The following is a 13,692-nucleotide window of genomic DNA, read 5'->3' as shown; positions in this document are numbered from 1 at the left end:
AGTTAGCCATATGTTGTCCCCTCTGCGTGATTGAAATATATCCGACCCGAGACACAACATATGCATCTATCTCTAAATCTGACTTCCTCTTTAATAATTGTTTACTCACCTAAATTAAGGAGTTCTTTGGAAGTTCTTGATAACCAGGGTATATCGGGAGGTGGGGAACACGTTCTAGTGCAACTAAAATTGAACCATTTAAGAGGTTACCTGTAGATCTCGTTTCTTAATTTAAGTGGACAACAATACCCGTGGTCGTCATCATCTAAATGGTTTACTTAGAAAAGTTTGTCGATATCCTTCGTTTTTAAGTGGATCACAATACCGACAATTGACCAGATCTATTCATGAAAGTGAAGGTACTGATAAACAAGTTCAGGTTGTCTCACAACTTTGATCCCAAATATTTTTCTTTTTGTAAAATTTGTTCATAGTTTTCCTCTATGCACAAATTTAGGGGGAGAATTAAAAAAAATAATAATAAATAAATAAATAAAAATTAAATTTTTTTTTCAAAAATCAAACAAAAATCAGAAAAATTCAAAAAAAAAATAGTGTTCAAGAAAATCAAAAATCCAAATTTTTTTTTCTGTTTTATTTTTTCAGAAAATATGAAAAACCCAAAAATATTGTGTGCTAAATTTTCTTTTAGTTTTGTTTTGTCTTGAAAAGTGAATTCAGGTGTAGATGAGACTCATGGAGTCTGAATCGAAGATTTTCTGAGCCAAGGCTTCATCCATGGTCATCGAAGAATTCTCATTCGAAGGAGCAAGAAATGAATATTATTCTTTAAACATTCAATCCTTCAACCCCAGAAGCAAGGTGAAGCTGTTCTTGAAGATTATGTGACGGATTGCATTGAAGTCTCCTCAATCAGTCTGCTGCAATCTTAAACCTGTTGAAGTGATCCAGAAGATTTATTCTCTCTGATATTCTTTCTGAAGATTCTCAAGTTGAAAGCACTATCTTTCAAGAATTAGTACATCAAGCCCCCTCACCCAATGTGCGTTCAATGCCAAATTCTGAAGAAAAGCCCAAGTGCTCAAGATGAAGTCATTCATTGAAGATTCATCAATTTCATTTTGAAGTTGTGAAGAATTTAAAGATAAATGCTGAAGTCAATCTCCCAATGAAGATTAACAAGAAAAGTCAGCTACTTCTTAGGGGAAGCTTGTTGGGACAATTAAGAAAAGAAAGCTATAAACCAAGGGGGAGATTGTTGGGTCAAAATTATGGTTTATAGTTTACTTTTCTAGGAAAATGTATTTTTTTGTGTCTTGGACCGTAAACAACTTGGTGTTTACGGCCGTATACGTGTTTACGGATGTGTTTACGGCTGTTAACAGGTTTAAGGTCGTAAACCCATTGGGCCCTTATTCCCAGTATATATATATATATATATATATATATATATATATATATAGGTATATATATATATAGGTATATATATATATATAGGTATATATATATATATATATATATATAGGTATTAGGTGGTTGCGGAGGGATTGATGAACAGAAGAGAGTGTACATGCTAGAGGAGCTTATGTGTGTGTATTTGAAGGTGTTTTAGAGAGAGAGAAAAGAGTGTGTGTGTGTGTGTGTGTCAGTGTGTGTGAATCTTGTATCCGGATCTTTATTCATATCAATACATATAAGATTCATCATCTTCTTCTTCTCCTTCTCTTCTATTTGATCTGATATCATCCGTTTGATTGGGATTCCGCACCATCAAACGGATCTCATTGATACACGAGTATATTGGGGACTTACAATTCGATTTTGTTTTGCGATGACAATCCATAAAGCTCAGAGAGAAACAATTCCAAATTTAAGTATTTATCTTTCAGAAATGGTTTTTTCACATGACCAGCTTTATGTGACCTTGTCCATAGGCATATCACGTGCGAATATAAAAGTATTAGTGAACCCTGACGAACAATTCAGTGGTAGTGAAGGTTATACATCAAATATGGTGTATAAAGAAGTGTTGCACAATAATACATAACCAATCATGTGTTCATGTATATTTATAAAGAATTCCAATTTTTCATTGTTAATTCTTATTGATTCCGTTTATCCTAGCATGCCACTTATTAATAATTGTTTATATGTATTAAACTATTTGCACAAAAGAACAAAAAAATTAATAGCCTTTACAAAACTGTAAGTCCCCAAAATGCATGTGTATCAATCAAATCCGTTTGATGGTGCGGAATCCCAATCAAACGGATGGTGTCAGTTTAAATAGAAGAGAAAGAGAAGAAGAAGATGATGAATCTTGTATGAACTGATATGAATGAAGATCCAGATACAAGATTCACACACACTAACACACTCTCTTTTCTCTCTCTAGAACACCTTCAAATACACACACATAAGCTCCTCTATTCTCTTCTGTTCATCAATCCCTCCTCAACGACCTAACACCTATATATATACTTGAGGAATATGGGCCATAAATGGGTTTACGGCCGTAAATGGGTTTACGACCGTAAACACCCATTGGGCCGTAAATACAACTGCAAAAATATATTACACGACCAAAAACTATTAATGCCTAGAAAAGTAAAGTATAAACCATATCTTTGACCCAACAATCCCTCCCTTGGTTTATATCTTTCTTTTTCTAATTGACCCAACACACTCCCCCCTAAAAAGTAGCTGGCTTTTCTTGTGAGTCTTTTGGAGCTTGGCCTCAGCTTTACTCTTCAATTTCTTTACTGCTTCAAGATGAACTTGATGAATCTTCAATGAATTACTTCATCTTGAGCACTTGAGTTTTTCTTCAATATTTGACTCTAAACGTACATTGGGTGAGGAGACTTGATGTACTGATTCTTGAAAGATAGCGCTTTCAGCTTGAGAATCTTCAGAGAGAACAAATCTTCTGTATCACTTTAGCAGGTTCGAGATAGCAGCTGACTGATTGAGGAGATTTTAATGCAATCTGTCACATAATCTTCAATTTCAGCTTCACCTTGCTACTGGGGTTGAAGGATTGAATGTTGAAAGAATAATCTTCATTTCTTGCTCCTTCGAATGAGAATTCTTCGATGCTCACGGATGAAGCCCTGGCTCAGAAAATCTTCGATACAATCTCCATGAGTCTCATCTACACCTGGATTCACTTTTCAAGACAAAACAATACTAAAAGAAACCTTAGCACACAAATTAAAACAGAAACAAAAATATTTTTGTATTTTGAATTTTCTAATTTTTGTTTGATTTTTGAATTTCTTTTAAATTTTATTTTTTTTTAATTTTTTTTAATTCCCCCCCCCCTAAATTTGTGCATAGAGGAAAACTATGAACAAATTTAACAAAAACAAAAATATATGAGATCAAAGTTGTGAGACAGTCTTAACTTTGTTTATCAGAACCTTCACCTTCATGAATAGATCTGTTCAATTGTCGGTATTGTGGTCCACTTAAACACGAAGGATATCAATAAACTTTTCTAAATAAACCATTTAGCTGACAACGACCACGAGTATTGTTGTCTACTTAAATTCAACAGCGAGATCTACAGAAAACCTCTAAATGGTTCAATTTAAGTTGCACTAGAACGTGTTCCCCACTTCCCGATATACCCTGGTTATCAAGAGCTTCTTAAGGACTCTTTACTGTAGGTGACTAAACAATTATTAAGGAGGAAGTCAGATTTAGAGATAGATGCATATGTTGTGTCCCAGGTCGGATCTCTTTCAATTACGTAGAGGGGACAACATATGACTAACAAAGATAGAGGGTTATAGAGATAGTAGGGTGTTGCATATGCTGTGTCCCGGGTCGGATCTTCCGATCACGCAGAGGGGACAACATACGGCTCACCGATAGGAAGAATTTCATAGATAAGGAGGTGCGTAGAAATAGAGTTGCATATGTTGAAATCCAGGTCGGATCTTTTGATCACGCGGAGGAGGCAACATATGACTGACAGATAGAAAGCAAGAAAATAATTTCTACAAATCTACTTTATCAGAACCCCCCAGTCGCCCTATCAGAACCAGAATTAAGGACATAAGTCCGTACATCAAGGAAAATTCAAACCACTTTTCTAGATGCATATTAATTTAGTGTATCCTGTAGGTTCCTGTGTTTATCTCACTGCTCAATCTACCCGAGCGTCGTATGGTCAGTCCAAACAATCCTATCTAAATCCACACTTTCAAATCCTTCGTGCCTACCAGCACATTGATCACAGAGTCTAGATAATTCAGATTTAGTCCTTTACACATGTTTTAGATTGCCCGTTATCACTTTATCTTTATATCACTTCCCAATAATAACTACTAACGAAAAACTACTAAGAAAATGAAAAATTGTCTTTAAAACGAATCAGTGTAAGATAAACTAAGGAGTATAGAGAAGAAAACGCAAACCATAATTCACCGATTGAATTTGCATCCAAAAGGTCAGAGAACAACACGCATAATCTCAGAACAAATCCGAAAATTCTTCATGTCATTAAGAACTAACCCCATGAGTGATTACTTCCTTTCTTCCTTTCCTGCAAGGACACATACTCTCAAACAATGTCCCAAGTGTTGTACAGTTGAGAGATGTCTCCTATTTTGTGCCTGGAACAGCCACTACCAACAAACCGAAGTCTGATGATATACCTCCATAGCTGCTCCGACACAGAGCGGGATCAGTTGGTCTTTGGAACCCAGTCCATTTTGAAACTGGGTTGACCTTTTTCATCCTTGCACGGTACTCTCTCCCATGACATGTCCTGTTTATCACAAATATAAGATGTAGAAATATTAGAGTCATTAGGTGATTTGGGAGATTGAACCTTTAGAACCCATTTGTAGTTGGGTTTAACCCATTTCTTTTTCAATTTGATGGGTGGCTAACTACTTGCTTTTGAACTTGATGTCGGCCGTTGAGATGACTTTGACCTAACCAGTCTTTGTTTCAATGGAGCATCTCTTGGAATGGGCTTCTTGGCCGACATTCCCTTCTTTCCCTTAGGATTCAGATTCTTGGCCTTGTGGGTTTGATTCTTGTCCTTCTGCGCATTTCAGTCACCATTGTCTGAACGTGACCTTGAGGGGTTTCTGTTGGAGTATCTCCCTCTTGATGCGTTCTGCCACGCTTGTGCATAGTAGGAAACGTATGCGCGATTTGGACAGTTTCGGGCAATGTGTCCAGGTGTTCCACAGTGAAAACATGTATTTTTCTTCACTGTGAAGTTAGTTCTTCCTGCCCCTGGTGGCGTATCCTTGCCTCGTTTCTTGTTGATCCCACATGCACACTTACAACAGGCACTCTGTTTCACTGGAATTGGTTGCCTGTATTTCTCAAAAGCATGTTGATCAGAAGCAGCTGAGTTTAAAGCAACAAATTCAGAGTTCAAGGAGATGTTGGTTTGTTCAATGGTTTTCTCCTTGTTCTCATCTTCTGCTACTTTACCTGCACATAAAGTAGAAACATTAGAATCTTCAACCTGAATACCTCCTGACACAAATTCAGATGGTTTGCCATATTGAAGATGTGCCTTCTTGTCAATTTCTTCATGTGTCATAGGGATGGATGTGTAGTTATGATTGAAAGGTGGAGGAACACTATCATACCCTAGATCTTTTTGCAGGTTATTTTTAAATTGCAGACAATGGTCTATCATGTTTGCAACTACTTCGCTTGACACATAAAAAAAATTAAAATCAAAATATGCAGTTTCAAATTTGCTTTTTAATGTGTCAAGCTCAGCAGTTAACGCAGCAAGTTGTATCTTAACATAGTCATAATTTTCACATTTGTTGCTATAATCTTCTTGAAGCTTCCTAAAGTCTTTGGTTTTTGCTTCTAATTCAGCCTTTAGGGGTTTCTGTCATTTCTTGAGTTGATATCCTTCATATCTCAGGTCCTCAACTTCTCTTTTTAATAAATCAATTTGTTCATGAAGAAGTTTAATCATAGCTTCACATGATTGAGAGCATGAAACTTCATTGACCGAGATGTTTGCAGAACTCATTGTTTTTCCACACTTCAAAGCGTCAAGTTCTTCAATTACAGCAGCAAGACTAAGATGATTGAGATCTTTTGTCTTCTTGATGACATCCACGTTTATATCCTACGATTTCGAAAGTAAATTTAGAAGCTTTTTGTTTATCTCAGATTTAGTCAAGAAGATCCCAACTATATTCATCTCAGTAGTAAGCATAGTAAATCGTTGTAACTGAGCTTCCAGGGTTTCTCCAGGGATATAATTGAACATGTTGAAATTTTGTCTTAACATATCCTGACGATTCTCTCTCATGTCTTCAATTCCATCGTAGACCTCAAAAACCATTAAAAGCACAACTAGAAGCTAAATTCTTTGACAAAAAAACTCAAAAGTCAACTTTAAATGTCAAATTGAAAAATCAAACTTAAAAGTCAAACCAAAAAGCTAAATTTGAAATTTTAAAGGTTAAACGAGAAAGTCAAAAGTTAAAGTCAAAGGACAAAATTGAAAGTCAAAGTCAAAATTCTAAAAAAAAAAATTAAAAGTCAAAAAGTAAAAACTAAAATTTTATTTTATATATATATATATATATATATATATATATATATATATATATATATATATATATAAATAAATATTATACTTAAATATGCATATTGGGTCAAAGGCTGAATTTTAAGAGGTATAAGCCTTAATGCATTATGTACACTCATTTTATGCATCACAGAATCCTAAATCTTAATTTGGTCAACATTTGAAAAAGTCATAATTCGTATGTTGAATTTATCAATTTTAAGATAAGATTGACCGAGTATTCCATGACCATTGAATCAGTTAGCTTCTTCTTATCGACATCCCCAAATTAGTTGAAAGTTAAAGGGGTTTGTTACTTCAAAGTTTCATATTTATAGCTCTTTCAAATTCCAGATTCAATGTTATTGATGGTTTTTTTGTTCTTAGATCTATAAAGATTTTACTTACAGTTATTTATTTCTTTTCCCTGTCTCTGTCAAACATCTAAACCTCTTCCTTTTTTGTGCAGGGAACCAAAAATGGTTCGATGAAGGATGGTGTCTAAAAAGAGTTTTTCTCAGTCACCCACATCAGATACATCTATTCATTTTGAACTTTGAATACACATCCCATTCTTTACCTCATCCTAACCCTAACCCTAGACACAATAGTAGAGCTACCCACCGGACCATTCACGCCCGAGCTCACACCCATAACTACACATCTCATATCAAGCACCAATACGACTACTCTCTATACCGACTCCTCCGCCATTTGTCTTTCTCTAAAGTGCTCCAACCCATCGCCGCCCTCCATCACCAGCATTTTACCAGTCACGAAACCACCTTTAACATTAATGATAAGTGCACCACCATCATTGTCTTTTTCATCTCTCTATTCATAAGAAAAACCCTAACCATGTATGTGTGTTTACAACTCTGAAATGAGAGGAAATGAAAAGACGAACCCAAATAAAAACCTGGTCAGCTGGAGGTTAGGTTTTCACACTGAGCTTTTATTTTTCTCCATTATTTTGGATTTTACATGTTTGTTTTGCATTTTTCATATGTTTACAAGTAACTCATATTTTTAAGCCATCAATTCATCAATCTTTTAAGCAAATTAGATTAGTTTACAATGCTTAATATGTGGCAACCCCGCTTTCTATTATAACAAATCTGTGAGAAATTGATTATATATTTGGGGTTTTTTTTGTAGATCTGTTCCGTTTGGTGTTGGTATGTCACGCTCTGCTTTTTTTTTCCGAGATATTGTCTCTATGTTTGTGCGTGTTTAGCTGTTTCTGTAATCCGATAGTAGCTTTACATAGATATCTTCTTATCTTTTCGATTTCTTAGAATCTCTTGCATTTGTTAATCGTATTTTGTGGAAATTGATAAAAACCTGTGAAAGTATAAATTTTTTATAATAAGTGAATACCTGCTGTCAAATAATAAGCTGCCATTTTTTTGTGAAAATTGTCTCCCTTGCATCTAAGAAATCAATTTTGAACCCAATGTTATGTTTGAACATATTGACAAGAAACTGACTTTTCAGGTATCTCTTTTTCAATTGCAATCTTTCCGATATTATTACTTCGCTTTGTTCATTTCTTATATCAAATGTTGACACTATTTGACTCCAAGCATTCCAAGGATGTTTCTGGTTTGAATTGCTCTATTATTATAGTTTTAACACTAGGAGATCGTTTCTTTCAGAAACCTCTTAAGGTTGAAAATATCACTATCAAAACTCCAACTTTACTGTTATATGTGGTTTCGTACACTCAATACTTGGTGGTTTTATTTTGTTTGTTGTAGAAAAAAGATTGTTTTATTCTTCAACCACCCACCCTTTACTCTCAATCAGTTCCTGTACCCCACCCATTCTCTTGGTCTTTTCCTTCTTTTTGCTATAGAAACACACACCATCACAAACATAATTCATTGCTATATTAGATAAGTTGACATATTCGTTATGAATTAACTGCTATTCTTCTTTTTTTTTGTTTTCACAGGTTCACATATATGTTTCCTGTTATGGTCTCACTGGTCTCATAGGTCCATTTTACCCCTGTCGTCTATAATATTTTATTTTTCTAAAAGTAATCGGCCGTTATACCCCTACCACCTAAATTTGTTGTTGTGTTTGTGTGTGTATATTTATTCAGTTTAAACAAATATATAATCTTGCTTTCAGTTTCTTCCCAAAATAACATCTTACTTTTAATTAAAACCATTCTTTTATTGGGTTTGGGAAATTTATTTGAAGTCTGATTCGTGGAGGGGAAGATTATGGACTTTTATCAGATGGTCTTAGTGTAAGTACTACATCTTTTGGTGTTTGATTGGAGATTTGGACAGTTTTACCCTTGATATTGTTAATTTGATTTTTATTAATTGTTGTGTTTGGTTTACTATTTAGTTGCTGGGATTTTTTAAGGGCTCAACTCTTTTTGCATTCTTGGTTGGTGGACCTTTGGTTTGTGGTTTTGTTGGTTGTTCAAAGAAAGTGTCGAGTAACCTTTTTTTCCTAATTGTTTCTGTTGTTTTTCTTTGGAAGTATCTTAATAAAATTTTGATCAATAGATTTGGTTGCAAGTAGCTGGTGAGACTCATTTCATGTGGCTACTAATTGATTGGTACAGGGGAAGGGAAGGATTGTCGTATTAGGAAATGGTTAAATCATTAGATGTGGATCGGTTGAATTTTTTTGTATTTTTCTCTTTATTTTGGATTATAATTTTTTGAACTTTTTTATTTATCAATTTGTAGAGGCTCGGGTCTCTTAGGAAAAAAACAACATTTTTCCCTATTTTTTTATTTCCTGCAACTGTTGTTAATGAAAATGCACATAATGACATTGTTGTTTTGTTATACCATACGAAATTTAAGGAATAACATACTACTTTTGATTTTAAAAGTACATTGTAGTAATCGTAAAAAATATAAGTAAAGTGCCATGAAAAGTACATATAAATGATAATATAGATTCCAGTTTGATGTAGTAATCATAAAAAATACAAGTAAAATGCTATGAAAAGTACATATAAATGATACTACAGATTCCAGTTGGATGTAGTAATCGTAAAAAATATAAGTAAAGTGCTATGAAAAGTACATATAAATGATACCACAGATTCCAGCTGGATGTAGTAATCGTAAAAAATATAAGTAAAGTGCTATGAAAAGTACATATAAATAATACTATAGATTCCAGTTGGATGTAGTAATCGTAAAAAGCATAAGTAAACTGCTACGAAAAGTACATATAAATGATACGATAGATTCCAATTGGATTTATGGACAACGTTTGTCTCTCCATCTTTAGTTATTGGATTGTTGAATGTCTATGAACTTCATTGATCTTTGAATCCTAAATCATTTGTTTGTGAACGGCTGATGTTAATTAGGCTTAATCTAATTATTTTAGAATTTAATATTAAGTCGGGTTTTTCTGGATCAATTGCCACAGGTTCAACTGTTTTTTTATTAATTCGATCGTTTCATTTGGGGTAGTAAATATGCAAAGACCTTCTTCTACTTGGCTCGGTCTCTTCACCAAGTCACGATCCAACCGGTTCGACCGATCGCGTCGACTTGGGTCTTATAACACGCATAATTATTAGTAATTCAATTTATAATAGACTAAAAATATTTAAATTTTACATGAAAGAAAATTAGAAATGTGGACCCTATTATATATTTTTAATTTTAGTTTAAGATCAAAATAGTTAGTTTTAAAAAAAATAAAAACATGGGTAGTTTGAAAAATGTATTTTATGGTTAAACACTAAAAGTTTATTATTATTTTTAAATAAAACACCACATTAAGATTTTAATTATATTAAAACCGAAACAACAACATATAGTTTATTTTTAAACAAATCAACAATATAACTTTACTTAAACCCAAAACACAACATATATGATAGATACTTTTAGTGTTGAATGATATTTTTTATAGTGTATTTTTTCGAATTCGACATGCTTCAAATTTTTTACAGAAATGCAACTATTCGTTGTCTGCAAGCAAGAAACTAATTGTCGTGTTGTTGCATCACGTGAGTACCAGGCTAGCAACACTTTTATTTTTAACCAAAAATAACAACATAAATTATAGATATATATTTTAATGATAAATGATATATTTTCGGTGCATTGCATCTTCTTTTATTTAAATATGTCATGTTCTGTGAAGAAAACTACATGCTGATGCATTGCATGTTCTTCGTAATATGACATGTTTTCGAAAGAAACTAACCAGAAAAAGATAACTATTCTCCGAAAGAACTATTCATCGCACCCACATTAAATGTCCACCGTTGAATTGAAACTAATAATTGTCCGCCGAAAACATACTTATGTCAATTAAGTCCCTATCAATAGGCTTCATACATTAATGACATCATTGAATTGTCACTAATGTTTGGTCCCTATGGTTCCAAATCACTGAATTGAAACTAATGTTTAGCGATCTTACTAATATATTATGTCTTATTTTTAGTATGACATATTTCCTAAAATAAAGTAATTATATAATTGAAAGTAATTATTGTCTGCCGAAAAGAAACTAAATGTCGAATCATACATGTTTCCAAATAGAAATAATTGTCGAAAGAAATTATTTGCACCCGTCGTTTGGCGCGGGTAACGGCTAGTATATATATATATATATATATATATATATATAGGTTGAAAAAGAAATTTAAAAATAAAGGAAATTCAATTTTGGGGTTAAAAGTGTTAAAAATGTGAAAGTTGGAATCGACAATAATGCTTTATGAATTAAATTAAGAAGGAGTATTCCATCTAGTAAGCTAGATGAGTTGGAAGAAGCGTTGGTTGACTAGGGAGGAGAACCGGGTTTGAATCCCGGCACCCCCAATTTCGTTTCAATTTTTGAAGTGCGAAGGCGAGGAAACTAGTGCGATGCGAGGGCGCTGCTGCGATGCGAATTGCGAGGCGAGCGACATGATGCAAGGACCTGGTGCGAACCGGAAACTGCTGCTGACCGTAAACTCGAGCCGTACACGTGCGAGCCATAAACTCCGAGGCCTCGGACCGTAAACCATTTTCGGTCGTAATCTCGGACCGCAAACTCGGGCCGTAAACTTCGGAAACCCTAGCTGCTGGCCGTAAACTCTGCCACCCCCTCGCTGGTTACGACCAAAAACAACGATTTTTGCCTCTTTTTGCTCCAAAACTCGATCAAAAACTTTTTTCTATGAAAAACGCGAAGAACAAACCCCCTTTATTTTACTACGATCTATCAAAAAACGCAAGAATATTTCCAAAATAAGATCAAATAAGCTCCATATCTGACAAAATTGACTGATACATTCCAAGCTCTGATACTAATTGTAAGTCCCCAAAATGTATGTGTATCAATTAGATCCGTTTGATGGTGCGGAATCTCAATCAAACGGATGACGTCAGATCAAATAGAAGAGAAGGAGAAGAAGAAGATGATGAATCTTATATGTATTGATATGAATGAAGATCTGGATACAAGATTCACACACACTAACACACACTCTCTTTTCTCTCTCTAGAACACCTTCAAATACACATACATAAGCTCCTCATTCTGTTCTGTTCATCAATGCCTCCGCAACCACCTAACACCTATTTATATATTTGGGGAATATGGGCCATAAATGGGTTTACGGCCGTAAATGAGTTTACGACCGTAAACACCCATTGGACCGTAAATACAACTGCAAAAATATATTACATGACCAAAAACTATTAATGCCTAGAAAAGTAAAGTATAAATCATATTTTTGACCCAACAAAAATTAATTTCTAAAAAAATATTCGCATCCGTCGCTTGACGCGGGTAAACGGCTAGTGTGTGTGTGTATATATATATATATATATATATATATATATATATATATATATATATATATATATATATATATATAATCAAGGATGACTTGCGTTAAATGTGCCAAGTTTTGTTTTTTTTGTTTTTTTGTTTTTTTGTTTTTTTGTTGTTTTTTTTTTCTTCAGATTTCCGTTTATAATAACATTATCTTTAAAATGTTTAAAATATTAATATTTCATTGGGTTACCCTAAAATAACATTATGTTTAAAATGTTAAGATTTTCATTGGGTTACATAAGAAAATATTTTAGGCCCAAGGTATACGGCCTTTTAGTTGTTTATAGTTTAGACAGTTGGAGTGATGGCAGAATTATTTATTTGTACGAGTTATAATTGGCCATATTTTTAATGATAAAAACAATGTCTAAAACTTATGTTGATTCATTCTTTAACTTTTTTTTTTTTTTTTTTTTTTTTTTAAATTTATTCATTTGATCCTATTCAAATAAAACCTATCTGAGATGACACATTCCCAGATCTTCCTATTCTAATAAAAAAAATAGATTTCATATCCTTCTCTCATTAAAATGTGATATATTTACAGTTTTTACAAAACAGTTAAAATATAAATTTATATTACATTTTCAAACTAAATTTACCATGATAATATATCTTTTCTAAAGCCTTCAACAATATCAACATATATTTTTTGCTTTTCAGCATACAAAATTATTTTTTTGTTTTCTGTTTTCATTTGCTGTATGATATCACATGTTGGTCAAATTGATGCTCAAAATGCAGATAGAAAAAAGTATAAGATGCAAATACAAATCCAAGATGTCAAATATGTTTTTTATAACCTACAACATCGGCGTATATTAACTATTTACATTGGAAAAACCAATAGTTGTTTTTGTTAGTGGTTTCAAAATTGGATGTTACTCTATCGGGAAATTATAGTTACATATTGTCGTATTATATCCAAAAGAACCCAAACATTCTCCACACCGTCGTAATCCTTCAATTTGGTAGGATTAATGTTTGGCACGGTATAATGATTCTTTTATTCTGTCTTATATTGTAATGATTCTTATTCATTATATATATATATATATATATATATATATATATATATATATATATATATATATATATATATATATATATATATATATATATATATATATATCGTCAATACATTAATACTACTTTGATGTATCGAACAACTTAATATATGTTTATTTGAACAACTTAATTATCTAGTTTATATAACAATTTTGATTTATTTCATTAATTATGGTTGTTTTATTTTTATAACAAATTTAAAATTTCATTGTATTATATCGTTATTTTTTTTCTTTTATTCACAAATAAAAACTTTCTAATACATG

At 32.9% G+C, this 13,692-nt stretch overlaps 1 long non-coding RNA gene across 1 annotated transcript; it reads left to right on the top strand.

Annotated features, from left to right (window-relative positions):
- The first annotated feature begins 6,868 nt into the window (after positions 1–6,868).
- Positions 6,869–9,232, top strand: LOC145069486 (uncharacterized). The gene is made up of 2 exons (XR_013689524.1): positions 6,869–7,462; positions 7,688–9,232. It is a non-coding gene; the product is annotated as an uncharacterized LOC145069486 (long non-coding RNA).
- Positions 9,233–13,692: the final 4,460 nt, after the last annotated feature.

The sequence above is a fragment of the Lactuca serriola genome, chromosome 1 (genome assembly GCF_051521515.1).
Source record: "Lactuca serriola cultivar US96UC23 chromosome 1, Lser_US96UC23_V15, whole genome shotgun sequence".
In the NCBI taxonomy this organism is placed as follows: Eukaryota; Viridiplantae; Streptophyta; class Magnoliopsida; order Asterales; family Asteraceae; genus Lactuca; species Lactuca serriola.
Note: the sequence above shows the minus strand (reverse complement) of the source record. Positions and strands in the feature narration are given on the sequence as shown.